Below are 15,449 nucleotides of genomic sequence, written 5' to 3'. Positions count from 1 at the left end.
GTACTGAACAACCTAGAGGGTGGATGACTTTAAATGGAATCAGAATCAATGATTACTTTCCACTTAGCTATAGGAATTTAGAAGATGGTTATTCAAGTAAGAGAATACTCAGAATTTCAAAATTTATCAATAAATAAAACTTTTAAAATGCAGAGCAGTAAATTCTCAACTTTCTGTGGCAAATGGATTTGAGAATTGAACTAAATAGGCAGGAACCTGGTTTCTTAGTATTTTCCTCCCCTGAAGCACTTCAGAGGTTGAGGAACTAGAATCACTATTAACTTCTCCTCAGACAGGTACTAGTAACCTCAATAAATTAAGAAACATTTAAGAAACAGGTAGAAAATTTTTACCAAGCATAGAATTAGAAGTTTTTGTGGTAAAATATAATATCGTAAAAATATAAAAGGAAACAGAAGAAAATCAGGCTATAATCAGTGACAGTAGTACTTTCAAATTATTTGAATTTGGTAGACTCATCAGTAAATATTATATCTGTAGATGCAATTCTTACAGATATAGTAACTACCAGCTGTGACTAACACCTTCGATGTATGTTTTCTCACAAATTGCCCACATTTCATTTAGCTATGAACCTTGGCAAAGGTTTATGTGACTAAAATGTCCAGTACATTCTGATTCTCCACATTTCTTGCTAAAAACATCAGTTTAAGCGTTCCATTGTAGCACAGTGGGTTAAGGATATGGCATTGTCACTGCAGTGGGTCAGGTTGCTACTGTGCGGCAGGTTTGATCCCAGGCCTGGGAACTTGTACATTCTGAAGGCAGGGCCAAAAAAAAAAAAAAAAAAAATCAGTTTAGATTAAACAATACATTTAAAGAGAATTTTAAGAACTCAGAGGAATTGAGGGACGAAGTGAGAGGTTTATTATTTGCCTACTTGATAGAAGACACTACTGCACTTTTTTCAATCTTAAAAAGGCTTTTACATTTTATTTATTTTTTAGATGTGAGTGATGGTCTCTGTGTTTAAAGAACTAAGTGCTCCTCATTCTGCACAGTTCGACAGTGGGAAAGTTATAGCTTCTGGGTATGGGGTCAGTGTCCTTCATCTGGAAGGAGTTGCTGCTGAAAGAATCCAGGCATGAATGCGTGAGTACATGAATGTAAGCTCACGGTCTGTTGTTTTAATGTAGGGGCCTGCCATGAGCCGTGGTTCAGCTGCATGTGGAAAATCACCAGGTCTGCTGGTAGGGTCCTGAACTCTCTCCTGCTCAGCGAGTGGCTTACTCACTAACTCACTGGGAAGAACTATTTCTGTTCCCTCAAACTTTTCCTTCCTCTCTCTTATAAGCTTATCTCCTCAGTGCCTCAGTGGTGCCACTATTTCTTTGACAATGCTCCTCAGAGTCAGTGTTAACTTTTTATTTATGCTACTCTGTGCACTCAATCCTTATATCTTGATCAGCTAGGAGTTTTCCACCTCTTAATCTATATTGCCCTGTAAATTCTCCAGTCCCTGGTCATTTCTGACCTCACATGACATAAAATATACCTATAGACCAACGAAACTGATTTTCTTTTGTGGCTTCCTTGAAAAATTGTTTTAATGCATTAGCTTAGAGTCATGCTGTGCATGATTTTTACTTCATTAATATCTTTTCCCTTCATTCAGTACTAAATGCAATGCCAGCCATCCTGATTGTCCCTGAGATTTTCATTTTAATCCTTTAAATCTTTCAATGGTTCCCTATGTTCCTCTTCCTTATCAGTGCACTAGTTACAGTAAGCATTTTGTCAATATTACTTTTTTCACATCCCAAGATACACTTTCCTGTTCTTTCTGTACCCCTCAGAAGTCTTTCTTCCAAAAACCGTCATTCAAGCTTTTTCCAGTATTTACCTTCCATAATACTCTAGATATGTCCTCATATTCCAGACTTCAATCCATACCTTTTATAAAATATTTCTAAATTATTTGGAAGAAAATGCAGGCTAATAAGCCTCAACCAGTTAGGGTATCTCTTATAAGTCCTAATACTTCTGTTACATACAAATGAGGATTCATAACTGCAAACATTTCAAGAAAGGATTTTTTTTTTTTTGGTTGCCCCTTGGCATGTGGAGTTCCCAGGCCAGGGATCAGATCCAAGCTGTAGTTGTGACCTAAGCCACAGCAGTGGAAATGCTGGATCTTTAACCCACTGTGTCTGGTTGGGGATCAAACCTATGCCCCAGTGCTCCCTAGACGCTGCTGATCCCATTGTGCCACAGTGGGAAGTAACAATGCATTCACTATTTTAATCAAAAACTACACAGGTGGTTTCTAAAGCTGAAGTTTTATCTTGTGGAGTTGGGTTGCAGAACACATCCATTGGGTTGGCTAATAATGAATCATTCTTTTCACATGCTCTTAATCTTCAATAGTTTCTACACATTCAGTTAGACAAGTAATTCAACAAGAAAAAGCTATAGAATTTTGGGAAGATTTTGAAAACATTTCAGTCAAGGCATATTTTCAGGGCTAGTGTCTTAGCTGAGATTGCTCTAACCTAGATTATAGACTAGGTGTCTTAAACAAAAGACATTTATTTTTCACAGTCTTCGAAGTTGGGAAGTCCAAGATCAAGGTGCCAGCAACTTTGGTTCGTGGTGGGAGTCTTCTTGGCTTATACAAAATTTCTGCCTTGTAGGAATACATGGTCCTTCTTTCAGTCTTCATCTTCTTATGAGGACATTTATCTCATCATGGGGTGGGGAGGATACCTAATTTAAACCTAATAACCCCAAAGGCATTACTTCCAAATACCATCACAGTGGCGGTTAGGCCTTCAACATATGAATTTTGCATAGACATAGGCAGAATGAGTACATAATCTGCAAGACCCAGTGCAAGATGAAAATGTGAAGTCCTTGTTTAAAAGCAAGGAAAAAGTGCCATTGAAGGTACTAAAGTTTATTAAAACCTTACCTTTCTTCTACAGTCTTTTTTTTTTCATTAAAAAAATTTTATTGAAGCATAGTTGGTTTTGATTTCTACTGAACAACAAAGTGATTCGGTTATGCATATGCACATATGCATTATTTTTCAGATTGTTTCCCTTGTAGGTTATCATGGAATATTGAGTAGAGTTCCCTGTGCCATACAGCAGGTCCCCTTTGACTCTCCGTTCCATTTACTATAGTGTGCATATGCCAACTCCAAGCCCCTAGTCAGTCCATCCTTTCTTTCCACCTTTCCTCTTTGGTCCATAAGTTTTTTTTTTTTTTTTTTTTTGTCTTTTTGCCATTCCTTGGGCCACTCCTGTGGCATATGGAGGTTCCCAGGCTAGGGGTCCAATTGGAGCTGTAGCCGCCAGCCTACGCCAGAGCCACAGCAACGCGGGATCCGAGCTGCGTCTGCGACCTATACCACAGCTCACAGCAACGCCAGATCCCCAACCCACTGAGCAAGGCCAGGGATCGAACCCGCAACCTCACGGTTCCTAGTAAGATTCATTAACCACTGAGCCACGATGGGAACTCCCCATAAGTTTGTTTTTTAAGTCTGTGAGTCTGTTCCTGTTTTGTAAATAAGTTTATAAGTTTATTTGTATCTTTTTTTTTTAATTTTAGATTCCACATACAAGTGATATCATGGTGTTTGTCTGACTTACTTTATTTAGTATGATAATATTTAGGGTCATCCATGTTGCTGCAGATGGCATTATTTCCTTCTTTTTTATGGCTAATATTCCACTGTATGTTTGTACCACATCTTTATCCATCTCTCTGTTGATGGACATTTAAGTTTTTTGTATGCCTTAACTACTGTAAATAGTGCTGCAGTGAATATTGGAGTGTGTGTACCTTTTGGAATTATGGTTTTCTCTGGATGTATGCCTAGGAGTGGGATTGCAGGATCATATGGTAGCTCTACTTTTAGTTTTTTGAGAAACTTCCACACTGGTTTTCATAGTGGTTGTACCAGTTTACATTCCTACCAACAGTGTAGGAGCATTCCCTTTTCTCCACTTTCTTTCCAGCATTTATTTCTTTGTAGACTTGGTGATGATGGCCATTCTTACTGTTGTGAGGTGCTGATGCTTCATTGTAGTTTTGATTTTCATTTCTCTACTGTTTTGTGATATTGAGCATCTTTTCATGTGCTTTTTGGCCATCTGTATGTCTTCTTTGGATAAATGTCTATTTCAGTCTTCTCTTTGTAGTCTCTCTTGAAAAGACACTTGTCATAGTGTCTTTTCCTTGCTACTTAATGTCACACTCCCTCGAGCATGGGGATACTTGTTGAATGTGTGTAGATCCTCACAGATGCCTGCAACGCTATTACTGGCTGCCAGGCTCCCCTTTTTGTCAGCACTACATGTCCATGGGAAATCAGTCTCCTTTTCCAATAGCATTGCTACCTTAACCAACAGTGAACAGGTGATCCTCAAGTGATTAAAGATGCCACACTGGGCTGTGCTTAGGTACCTGGCTAAGGAGAAGCTTGCCTCCTTGTTTCCTGCTAGGTCGGCTGTGGTGCTGTCAGCCTAGAAAGTGTATGGCCACCGCCATGCCCCTCTCTGAGACGGGTGTGTCTGCTCTTGTATGTATCACCCTGAAACTCCCATACCCACATCCAGGCCCACTGGGAAGTTAAGTGGGCCCGAAACACCATAGAGTTAGGTAGCTTGGCAAGTAAATACCCATCTGAGGAAGGCAGTGGGAAGTACAACTGCAATTGAGCCAGGGCTCCAGCCCCTGGCACATGCTGCATTGTCCTACTGAATTTCATTTACAAAATACAAATTCAAAAATAAGATCACTAAGAATTTTCAGACAAGTAATGCAGTACCTTAAACACCAACTAAGGGCCCTTTAAGTGTTAGTTTCCATGTGGCTAACTGGTCACAAGCCCGTAGAGATAGCCTTTCCTGCAATCCCTGAGACTTACCTGTTATGTAGTATAGCATTTAAGATCAAGCTAATAAATCATTTAAAAATCTGAAGGATAGCATAACATTATATTACTCACTCCTCATGAAGGACTATGCTGCATATTCATTGTCTGTGAGCCCCACAGTATCCCTTATAGTAGTTTATGTGAAAAGGTTATTCCTTGAACATTACATCAAGACAGTGAAACAAAAACAGGATATAATCCAAAATTAAGTACAATATCAAGGAACATTCATTCATCAATATAATTTATACCTAAAACAGACCTTTCAATTTTACACACATGTGTTCCCATATCAGAGGCTCTTTACAAGATACCACTTTGATTGTTTTTCCTCTGCTAAACTGATCAATATTTAGGAAGGAGGCGCATTCACAGATAGAATCCACAAGGAGGAGCTCTGAACTCATTTAAGCATCAGCATTTAGTTTGTATCTCAGGGTGTATCCATGGAGAGTAGGATGGTCTTGAAGTATAATTAGTTCTAAGGCAGAATTTTATCAGCTGAGTCTTTGGGGAATGGTAATGTGTAAACACTTATTAAAATGTTGTAGTAGGAGGGGCACAATTCTGCATAAGTCAATTTAGGCAGATGCAAATAAAACCAAAGGCTTCCTGCCCTTGGGATTATTTGTTCTTTGGTTGAAGATATCACATGGTGAATTCTCATTCATGTTAAGAGCTAGCAAGGAAAGAGTATGGACATTTTTGTAGTTTACAGTTAGCGCTGACAAAATAGAAATATAAACACTGCGGCTCTCAGAATCTTGTATTTTTCCTAAGGGCATCTTAGCAGGGGGAGGGGCATCGGGAAGTCTCTTGAATTGTTTTCATATATTGAGTTCTCATATCAGGAGAGCATGAATTAAAGTGTATTGTGGGATGTCTTGTACAAATATGAAGAAATAGAAAATAGTATATTGTAAACAGATGAGACAAAGCAATAGAAATGAAGGCTTACAGTGTATTGAATTGTAGAGTTTGTTTTCCTGCCTCTATTTTCAGTCTAAATAAAGCCACTTAGTCTCTTGAGCCAGCTGGAGTATTTGAGTGAGTGTCATATCCCAACCCAAAGCTACTGAATCAGAATCTGCATTTTCACAAAATGCCCAGGTTGGTTGTATGTATATTAAAATTTGAATGGGTGACTCCAGAGAATTGGGACTTTTTAACCAAGCATCAGGAGCAGGTTGGGACAATGGTGAAACCTGAAGGTTGGAATCATTCCTTTAATCTTTCTTCTTGTTTCCCCAGCTTGACTTTAGGATAAGGGATGCAAACTTTGTAAAAATTGGCAAATTCCACCTGATGTGATTAAATACTCATGACTTGGTTGTTTCTACACAGCTGGAGAATTGGGGTGATTTTTCTACTCTCATTGTAAAGTTAGTAGAAGTGAATTGGAAAGGAATGGTTGGATTTGACTGGTACTTCCAAAAGGAAAGTTGGGTTAGACTCAGGGTGAAAAACCAGAGAGGTCTTTCTTGGCAAAATAAAACCACCTACCCTTCTTTTATCATTCCTTTGCCTTACTTTTATTTTTCACTCCAAAGTATTCTGACTTTAAACAAGCACGTGATCCCATCAGAAGGTCTGGCTTCTATTTCCTTCTTCTGAGCAAAGCAAAAGAAAAAAGAAAGCAGGAGTTCCCGTCGTGGCTCAGCAGTTAGCGAACCCGACAAGCATCCATGAGGACGGGGTTCAATCCCTGGCCTTTCTCAGTGGGTTAAGGATCCGGCGTTGCCGTGAGCTGTGGTGTAGGTCGCAGATGCGGTTCGGATGCCGCGTTGCTGTAGCTGTGGCATATGCTGGCGGCTACAGTTCCAGTCAGACCCCTAGCCTGGGAACCTCCGTATGCCACAGTGGGGCCCTAAAAGACAAAAAAAGAAAAAAAAAAAAAAAAAAAAAGGCTGCAAATGGGTTGAGATGGAATGTTTTGTGTTGTCCTTTATATCCTCCTAAATACCTCTTTATAAAGTCCTTTCAACTGTAAATCTTCATTAGTACTTTTCATTTCTTTTCCATCCTAATTTTTGTATAACTCAATTATGTTATTATAGTTTAGCCTCATATGTCAATAAGCAAATGGAGTGCTTGTATTTCACACGTGAATGTACCTTTTTAAATAATGGCCTGTCCTAAAGATCGTACCTCTTTGTGTATACATATTTCCTTCCTTCCTCAGCTTTCTTAGATGTTAAGAAAAAAAAGTCCATGTTTTAAGTGAGATTCTGTCCTCCAAGCAACATTTTACAAAGGATCCTTTTTCATCTTTGGATCATTGCTTATAGCAATGTTCTCCTTGGGCCTGGGATCTCTTCTTTAGTGGCTTTTCAAGTATTAACTGAGAGTCCTTGAGTGATAGTTACATTCAGAAACTAGGCACTCTGTATTTTAATAAAGATTACCTTAACTATAGCCTCAGGAATGGTTAACTTCTAATGAATATAATTGAGAGTCCAATAGAAGGTCACTCTTAGAGACTGGGGACAGGAAAAATGCTCAGAGTGGTTTGATTGTTTTTTGTTTTTGTTACAAATGTCCTGGATCAACATCCCAAGATTTTTGTGTGTTGTGTTAATACATAGAATAAATAACCTTTCTTCTCCCATTGCTACCATTTTATTTCTACATTGAAATTTAGTTTCCTTATGAAAATCTATCTTATATTTTCTTCTATGTAATATATAGCACAGTGTTGTACACTTCATAGTTATAATATAAATTCAGGATTTGAAATTTTTAAAAAAGTATCAGCTGCAAATAGAAAGAATTGTAAGCAAAAGACCTAATAAGACAAATAAGCCATGCATTTAATAGATGGAAGCACAAATTGAAAGGGTGGTTTATGATGTTTTCTATGGATATTTTAAAGCTGTATGAATCATTATAATAAGCAGTCATTAGAAATGTCTTACATTGTTTGGCCAAAATATCTTTATATTTAATATGTATTTAGATTTAACCATAAGACTGGCCTTCCCCCCCATCCCCGGAAGCTATATTCATGCATTCATCTAGGTAAAAATTCCTAACGCCATGATAGCATCATTTTACTTCATTCATATTCCCTAGTGATGATCATGCTGTCTTTCCTCAGCTGAATAACAAAAACCCAGTTTCTTTGTTCTGTCTTGAAAGGTGATATGAAATGAATTCAACTAGCCTTTGTTTGTCTATATCCTATGCTGAATTAGTCTTAGTGAATAATCTAAAGTTAGGACAGGCTCTCTTTTCTAGCTCTTGGTGGTGCAGAAACACACACAGAAACACAGTGTTTTACACTTTACAAGTTTACGAGAATATACTATGTAGAATATAGCCTCACAAAAATAAGGTACGCAGTAAATTAAATAATGTGATAAAATTAATAGATAACATCAACCTGTTAAGCTTACTACCATGTTTTGTTTTTGAACTGGTGCAAAATATAAAGTACCTAATTTTCATGTCATTGGAATTTCCCCCCTCAGTTTCATCGGGTCCTTAGGTATGTTCCAGTTTAACCTTGCATGTGCTTACTATTTATGTTATGTATGATATGTATAATTATAGATACAAAGTTTGACCCAATTATACCTTTGGGCTGATGAGAGAAAATCAGTGATGGAAATGAAACTGTCTTTTGGGCAAGTTTTCATAAAAAGCAAGTTCCATAGTTGTAGCAGAGGAAAGGCCATTTGAATTTAGCATTTCCTTCTCCTCTTCCTCTCTTTACTTTTCATTGCTGAGAAATAAGAAAGATCAAAAACAAGTGTGTTTGAATTTTTTTTCTCTGTCTACTGAAGTAAAATCAAAAAACCAAAATATCAAAGGGATGAAAGAGCTTGATACCTCCTAAACCAAAGAGAATAGGAGAGGGCTTGGGTGATGTAACTGAAGGTCAGGAAGGAGACGATGATCTTGTAATACAATTTGGTCTAGGATTAGTGGAGTAAGAACCCTTGAAAATCCACTCCTCTTTAAAAAGAATGAGAGCATTGACACGAATGATCAAAATCAACATTTCCAGAAGTCTGGAAATTAATCAAAGGCTTACCATAATTTTAGGACCATTTAATCAAGAAAATGTTTAAATCTTTGTAAGAACATTGAGTTTTGTGGTTTTTGATTTGCCTTATCCCATCCGCCTCTCATCAGACTTGATTGAAATCATGGTGGCCAAGAATACCAGCATTCTACTATCTACTGAGCCGGACAAAACAGGTATAAAGAATCTTAAAAAGCCCCATTCCCAGATAATTGTCATCATTTGGCCTGTGCCTCAGTTTCCTGGAAACCTCCTTGGCAGGGCTTGTCTTCTTTATTTGACCTGACTGGCTCAATGCTAACAGCCTTTTTTACCTGAAGCATTTGTTGAAAATAATTAATGGCAGTTATTTAGAATTGCAGCTGCCTGATGTGGTGGTAATATTTGAGCCACATAGGAAGCTAGCCAAGAACTTTAAGGGAAAGCTGAGTAATGAGATGTTCATGGGGTTTTTTTGAAAAGCTCTGACATATTCATGGGAATCTAGAAGGCCACACACATGCAGAGCTTTGTGCATGTCTAAAAATAGCCCGAGAAAAGTCTTCTCTCTCACTTCTGGCTCACCTGAAGTTTTGCTCAAGCAGGAAGTGAAACTGAGATATATAGTATGCTACTTGCTCTGCACTGAAGACATAACCCACACAGAGTCCCTTAGCAAATGCTAGGAGACTTATTGGATCTAGACATTTAAGAAAATATTCAATTATTAGCTAATCCAAAGCTAAATGAGAAGAGACATCAGTGTCCACACATGACACAGAATACAGATTTTATAAAATTAGTCCAGGAAACCTATTAAACAAATAGCAATAAAAAAAAAAAACCCTGGAGAAAATATCTGATTTTCAGAGTTGCCATATTATTTAAAATACTTAGGTTTTACCATAATAATTTCAAGGCATGCAAAGAAAAGTATAGCCCATACACAGGGAGAAGGCAATGGAGTCAATAATAACTGACCCTGAGGAACCCTGGGTATTGCTAGAACACTATAAATTACTAAACAGACTTAATTAGTTGTTATATGTGTGTTCAAAGCACTAAGGGAAATTGTGTCTACAGCATTAAAAGTATGGGAGTACTGTCTCATCAAATGGAGAATATCAATAAAGAGATAGAAATTACAAAAATGAAGAGAATATTTGGAGTTGAACAGTATAATAATTGAAAAATTCACTTGGGAAGGTCAGTAGCAGTGTGAACTGGCATTAGAAAGAATCAGAAAATTTGGAAAGAGGTCAACTGAGATTTTATAGTCTGACAAATAGAAAAAAAAAGAATAAGAAAAAATAAGAATAAGGGGGAAAAAAGCCTCAGAGATATGGGGAGACCATGAAGTATATCTACAAATATATAATGAGAGTACTAGAAGGAGAGGAGAAAGGAAAGGGGACTGAAGGAATGTTTGAGGAAATAATGTTCAAAATCTTCCCACATTGGATGAAAAATCATTTAAAGTCTTCACATCCAAGAAGTTCAACAAGGTTCAAGTGGAATAAATTCAAAGAGATCCACATAGAGGTACATCCTAATCAAACTGTTAAAAGCCGAACACAAAGAGGGACTACTGAAGTTCCCTTCGTGGCCCAGTGGTTAACGAATCTGGCTAGGAACCATGAGGTTGCGGGTTCGATCCCTGCCTTTGCTCAGTGGGTTAATGATCCGGCGTTGCCGTGAGCTGTGGTGTGTGTGGGTCGCAGGTCTCAGATCCCGCGTTGTTGTGGCTCTGGCGTAGGCTGGCAGCTACAACTCCGATTAGACCCCTAGCCTGGGAACCTCTATATGCTGTGGGAGCGGCCCAAGAAATGGCAAAAAGACAAAAAAAAAAAAAAAAAAAAAAAGAGGGATTACTGAAGGCAGTGAGAGAAGCAACTCTTCACATACAAGGATGTTCAATATGAATACCAGCTTATTTCTTAGAAGAAACCAGGGAGGCCAGGAGGTAGTGGTATGGCATATTCAAAATGGTGAAATAAACAGTGAGAGGATTTGTTGTTAGCAGGCCTATTGTACCAAAAAAAACTAAAAGGAATCCTGTAGGTGAAATGAAAGAACCTGGAAAGTAATTTGAATCTACCTGATGAAATAAAGAGCGATGGTAAGAGAAATAGTAAAGATGAGAGTAGAAATAAATGAGGTAGAGAATAGAAAAATAATAGAGAAAATAAGTCAAGCTGAAGTTTTCTCTTTTTAATAAGATCAAGAAAATTGACAACCTTTAGCTAGATTGACCAAGGAAAAAAAAAATCAGACTCAAATTACTAAAACCAGAAATGAAAGAGAAGTCACTACTGACCTTAAAGAAATTAAAGGATTGTAGAGGAATATATAAATTACTTTATCCAAGCACATTAGATAACTTAGATGAAATGGAAAAATTCCTAAAAAGACACACATTACTGGACTGACTCAAGAAATAGAAAGTTGGAAAGGACCGGTAACAAGTAAAGAGACTGATATTTAATTTTAAACTTTCTGCAGAAAAGAATTCAGGCCCACATGGCTTTACTGGAGAATTCTACCAAATGTTTAAAAAGAATGAATACCACTCGTAGGTGCTTCCAAAATGTAGAAGAAGAAGGAATACTTTTCTGTGGCAGGCTAAAAAAACCAATTTGACAGAATCCAGTACTCTATAACCATGAAAACACTCAGAAAAATAAGATTAAAGGAGAACTTCCTCTACCAGGTAAAGGGTAACATGAAGAACACACAGCTAACATCATATTTAATGATAAAATGCGAACACTTTCCCCTTAACATAAGCAAGACAAGAATGTCTACTCTTGCCACTTCAATTTGACAGTGGACAGGAAGTTTTGGACAGGGTAATTAGGCAAGAAAAAGAAGAGACATTCAGCCTTTTGGCCAGAACCACCATCTTCCAGTAATTTGCCAAAATGAGTTAACACAGAGGGAAGGAAGAGAGGCACCTGTTATACATTCTTTAGGTCTTTAAGAAAACATAGAGTTGTTCCTTTGGCCATATATGTGTGAATCTAAGATAAAGGTGATATTGTAAACATCAAGAAATGAGCACTGTTTAAAAAGGAGTGCCCCACAAATACTATCATGGTAAAACTGGAAGCATCTACAACATACCCAGCATGCTATTGGCATTATTGTGAACAAGGGCAAGATTCTTGCCAAGGGCATTTAATGTACATATTAAACACTCTAAGAGCCAAGGCAACTTCCTGAAACACATGAAGGGAATATGATCAGAAGAAGAAAGAAGCCAAAGATAAAGTTACTTGGGTTCAACTGAACACCAGCCTGTTCTACTCAGAGAGGCACACTTTGTGAGAATCAGTGGCAAGGAGCTTGAGTTGTTGAAACCTATTCCTTACAAATTCATGGCATGATAGGTCCAAAAAAAAAAAAAAAAAAAAAGACATCTGGACATAAAAATGTTTCTCTTGAAATTTCCACTGTGGCAAAATAGGATCAGTGGCGTCATGGGAGCTCTGGGACACAGGTTCGGTTCCCCATCCTGCACAGTGGGTTAAGGATCCCTACCCTGCTGTGGCTTAGGTCAGAACTGTGGCTTGGATCTGATCTCTGGCCTGAGAGCTCCGTATGCCACAGGGCAGTCAAAAAGAAAGAAATTTCTGTTAAATGAGTAGAGGTGTGGTGTCCCCTCCCCCAAAGAAATATTTAAAGCACACTTTGTATCCTAAGAATGAATGAATAAATAAATGAATAAATGATATCCAGATTGGAAAGGAAGAAAACCATTTCTATTTGCAGGCTATATGATTTATATATAGAAAATCCTACAGATTCTACCAAAAAACTGTGAGAGGTAGTAAATGTTGCAAGATAACAGTATTAATATACAAAAATCAATTGTATTTCTATATTTTAGCAATAAGTAATATCAAGTTGGAATTAAGGGAGTTCCTGCTGTGGTGCAGTGGGTTAAGGATCCAACTGCAGCAGCTTGGGTTGCTGCGGAGGTACAGGTTCTATCCTTGGCCCAGTGCATTGGGTTAAAGGATCTGTTGTTGCTGCAGCTTGGATTCAGTCCCTGGCCCTGGAAATTCCATATGCCATGGGTGCAACTATTAAAAGAAATGGAGGGGTTCCCATCATGGCACAGCAGAACCAAATCTGACTAGGAACCATGAGGTTGCGGGTTCCATCCCTGGTGGCCTCACTCGGTGGGTTAGGGATCTGGCGTTGCCGTGAGCTATGGTGTAGGTCGCAGACACGGCTTGGATCTGTTGTTGCTGGGGCTGTGGCATAGGCTGGCAGCTATAGCTCCTATTGGACCCCTAGCCTGGGAACCTCCATATGCTGTGAGAGTGCTCCCCACCCCCCCCAAAAAAAAGGAATTAAGGAAACAGTGGCATTTACAACATCAAAAAAAAAATACCTAGGAACAAATTTAACAAAGAAGTGTAAGACACTGAAAACTACAAAAAGATTGTTGAAAGAATTTAAGACCTAAATATTGGAAAGACATCTCATATCCACATATTGGAAGGCTTGATATTGTTAGCATGGCAGTACTTCCTAAACTGATCTACAGTGTAGTGCTTTCTCGAACAAAATACTGTGTGACTTTTTTATAGGGCTTGACAAGCTGATCCTAAAATTTATATGGAAATATGAGGGACCCTGAATAAAAAAAAAACAGCCTTGAAAAATAATGAAGTTGGATGATTCACATTTCTTGATTTCAAAACTTAAGGCCATTGCAATAGATTTGAGAATCTGAAAATAAACTCTTTTATGGTCAATCCATGTTTGACAAGAGCACCAATGCAAGTCAGTGGGAGAAAGGATATTCTTCAGCAAATAGTACTGGGACAACTGGATGTCCGTATGCAAAAGAATGATATTGGACTCCTAATCTACACTACTAACTAAATTTAACTCCAAATGCATCAAAGGCAAAACTATAAGAGCTAAAACTATAAAATCCTTAGAATAAATCATATGAGTAAATCTTTGTGTCCTTGGATTTAGTAATGGTTTCTTAAGTGCGACACCAAAATCACAAGTGACAAAAGAAAAAACAGACAAGTTGACTTCAACATTAAAAGCTTTTGTGCTTCAGAGGACACCATCAAGAAATTAAGAAAATAACCCACAACATGGGGGAAAATATTTGCAAATCCTATATTCAATACAGGGACTAGTATCCAGAATATAAAATTACCTCCTAGAACTTGAAATGACAGATGACCCAAATAAAAAATTAGTAAAGGGGAGTTCCCATTGTGGCGCAGTGGTTAATGAATCCGACTAGGAACCATGAGGTTGCGGGTTCGGTCCCTGCCCTTGCTCAGTGGGTTAATGATCTGGTGTTGCCATGAGCTGTGGTGAAGGTTGCAGAAGCGGCTTGGATCCCGCTTTGCTGTGGCTCTGGCATAGACTGGTGGCTGCGGCTCTGATTAGACCCCTAGCCTGGGAATCTCCATATGCCACGGAAGCGGCCCAAGAAATAGCAAAAAAAAAAAAAAATAGTAAAGGATTTGAATAGATATTTTCCCACAGAATATCTACAGATATCCAATAAAAACATCATTAATCATTAGGGAAATGCAAATAAAGCAATAATGAGATACAACTTCTCACTAGAATACCTATAATAACAATTTAAAAAGGAAAATAATAAATGTCAACAAAGATGAGAATTGAAACATCATATATTATTAGTGGGATTAACAGCTGTTTTGGAAAACAGTTTGCCAATTCCTCAAAATGTTAAATTTGTAGTTAACATATGATACAGCAGTCTACTCCTAGGTATGTACCTAAGAGAACTGAAAAATATTCTCCATAAAAACCTGTACACTGATGTTCATAGCAGCATTATTCATAATAGAAAATTGGAAAGAACTTAAATAGCCATAAATTAATGAGTGGGCTAAAAAAATGTAACATATCTGTATAATCAGATATTATTTGGAAATTATAAAGAATGAAGCATTGGTACGTGTACATCATGGATGAACCTTGAAAACATTAAGCTAAGTGAAAGAAGCCAATCACAAAAAGGTACATAGTGTATGATTCCATTTATGTGAATAGGCAAATCCGTTGAGACCAAGTTAGGTAGTAGTTGGCAGGACTGGGATAGGGTGGTATGGGGAGAGACTGCTAACTGGTACAAAGTTATTTTTATGGTGGTTAAAATGTTCTGAAATTATGTAGTAGTGATAGTTGCACAACTCTGTGAATGTACTACCACTTCTGAATTATGTACTTTAAAAGGATGAGTTTTATGTTATGTGAATTATGTTTCAATAAAGCTATTAGAAATATATGTGGAGTTCCTGCTGTGGTGCAGTGGGTTAAGAATTTGGTGTTGTCTCTGTGGTGGCTTGGGTTGCTGCTGAGACACATTTGATCCCAGGCCTGGTGCAGTGGGTTAAGGATCAAGTGTTGCTGCAGCTGCGGCGTAGGTCAGGCTTAGATTCAGTCCCTGGCCTGGGAAATTCCATATGCCACAGGTGCAGCCAAAAAAAAAAAAAAAAAAAAAAGAAGAAGAAATGCAGTGTGATC

At 37.9% G+C, this 15,449-nt stretch overlaps 1 pseudogene; it reads left to right on the top strand.

Moving 5' to 3' along the window:
• LOC100511926 overlaps nt 1-12,298 on the top strand; it is a 43,105-nt pseudogene extending 30,807 nt beyond the window's left edge.

This window comes from Sus scrofa, chromosome 3 (genome assembly GCF_000003025.6).
Source record: "Sus scrofa isolate TJ Tabasco breed Duroc chromosome 3, Sscrofa11.1, whole genome shotgun sequence".
Classification (NCBI taxonomy): Eukaryota; Metazoa; Chordata; class Mammalia; order Artiodactyla; family Suidae; genus Sus; species Sus scrofa.
This window is presented reverse-complemented; position numbering and strand designations above follow the sequence as displayed.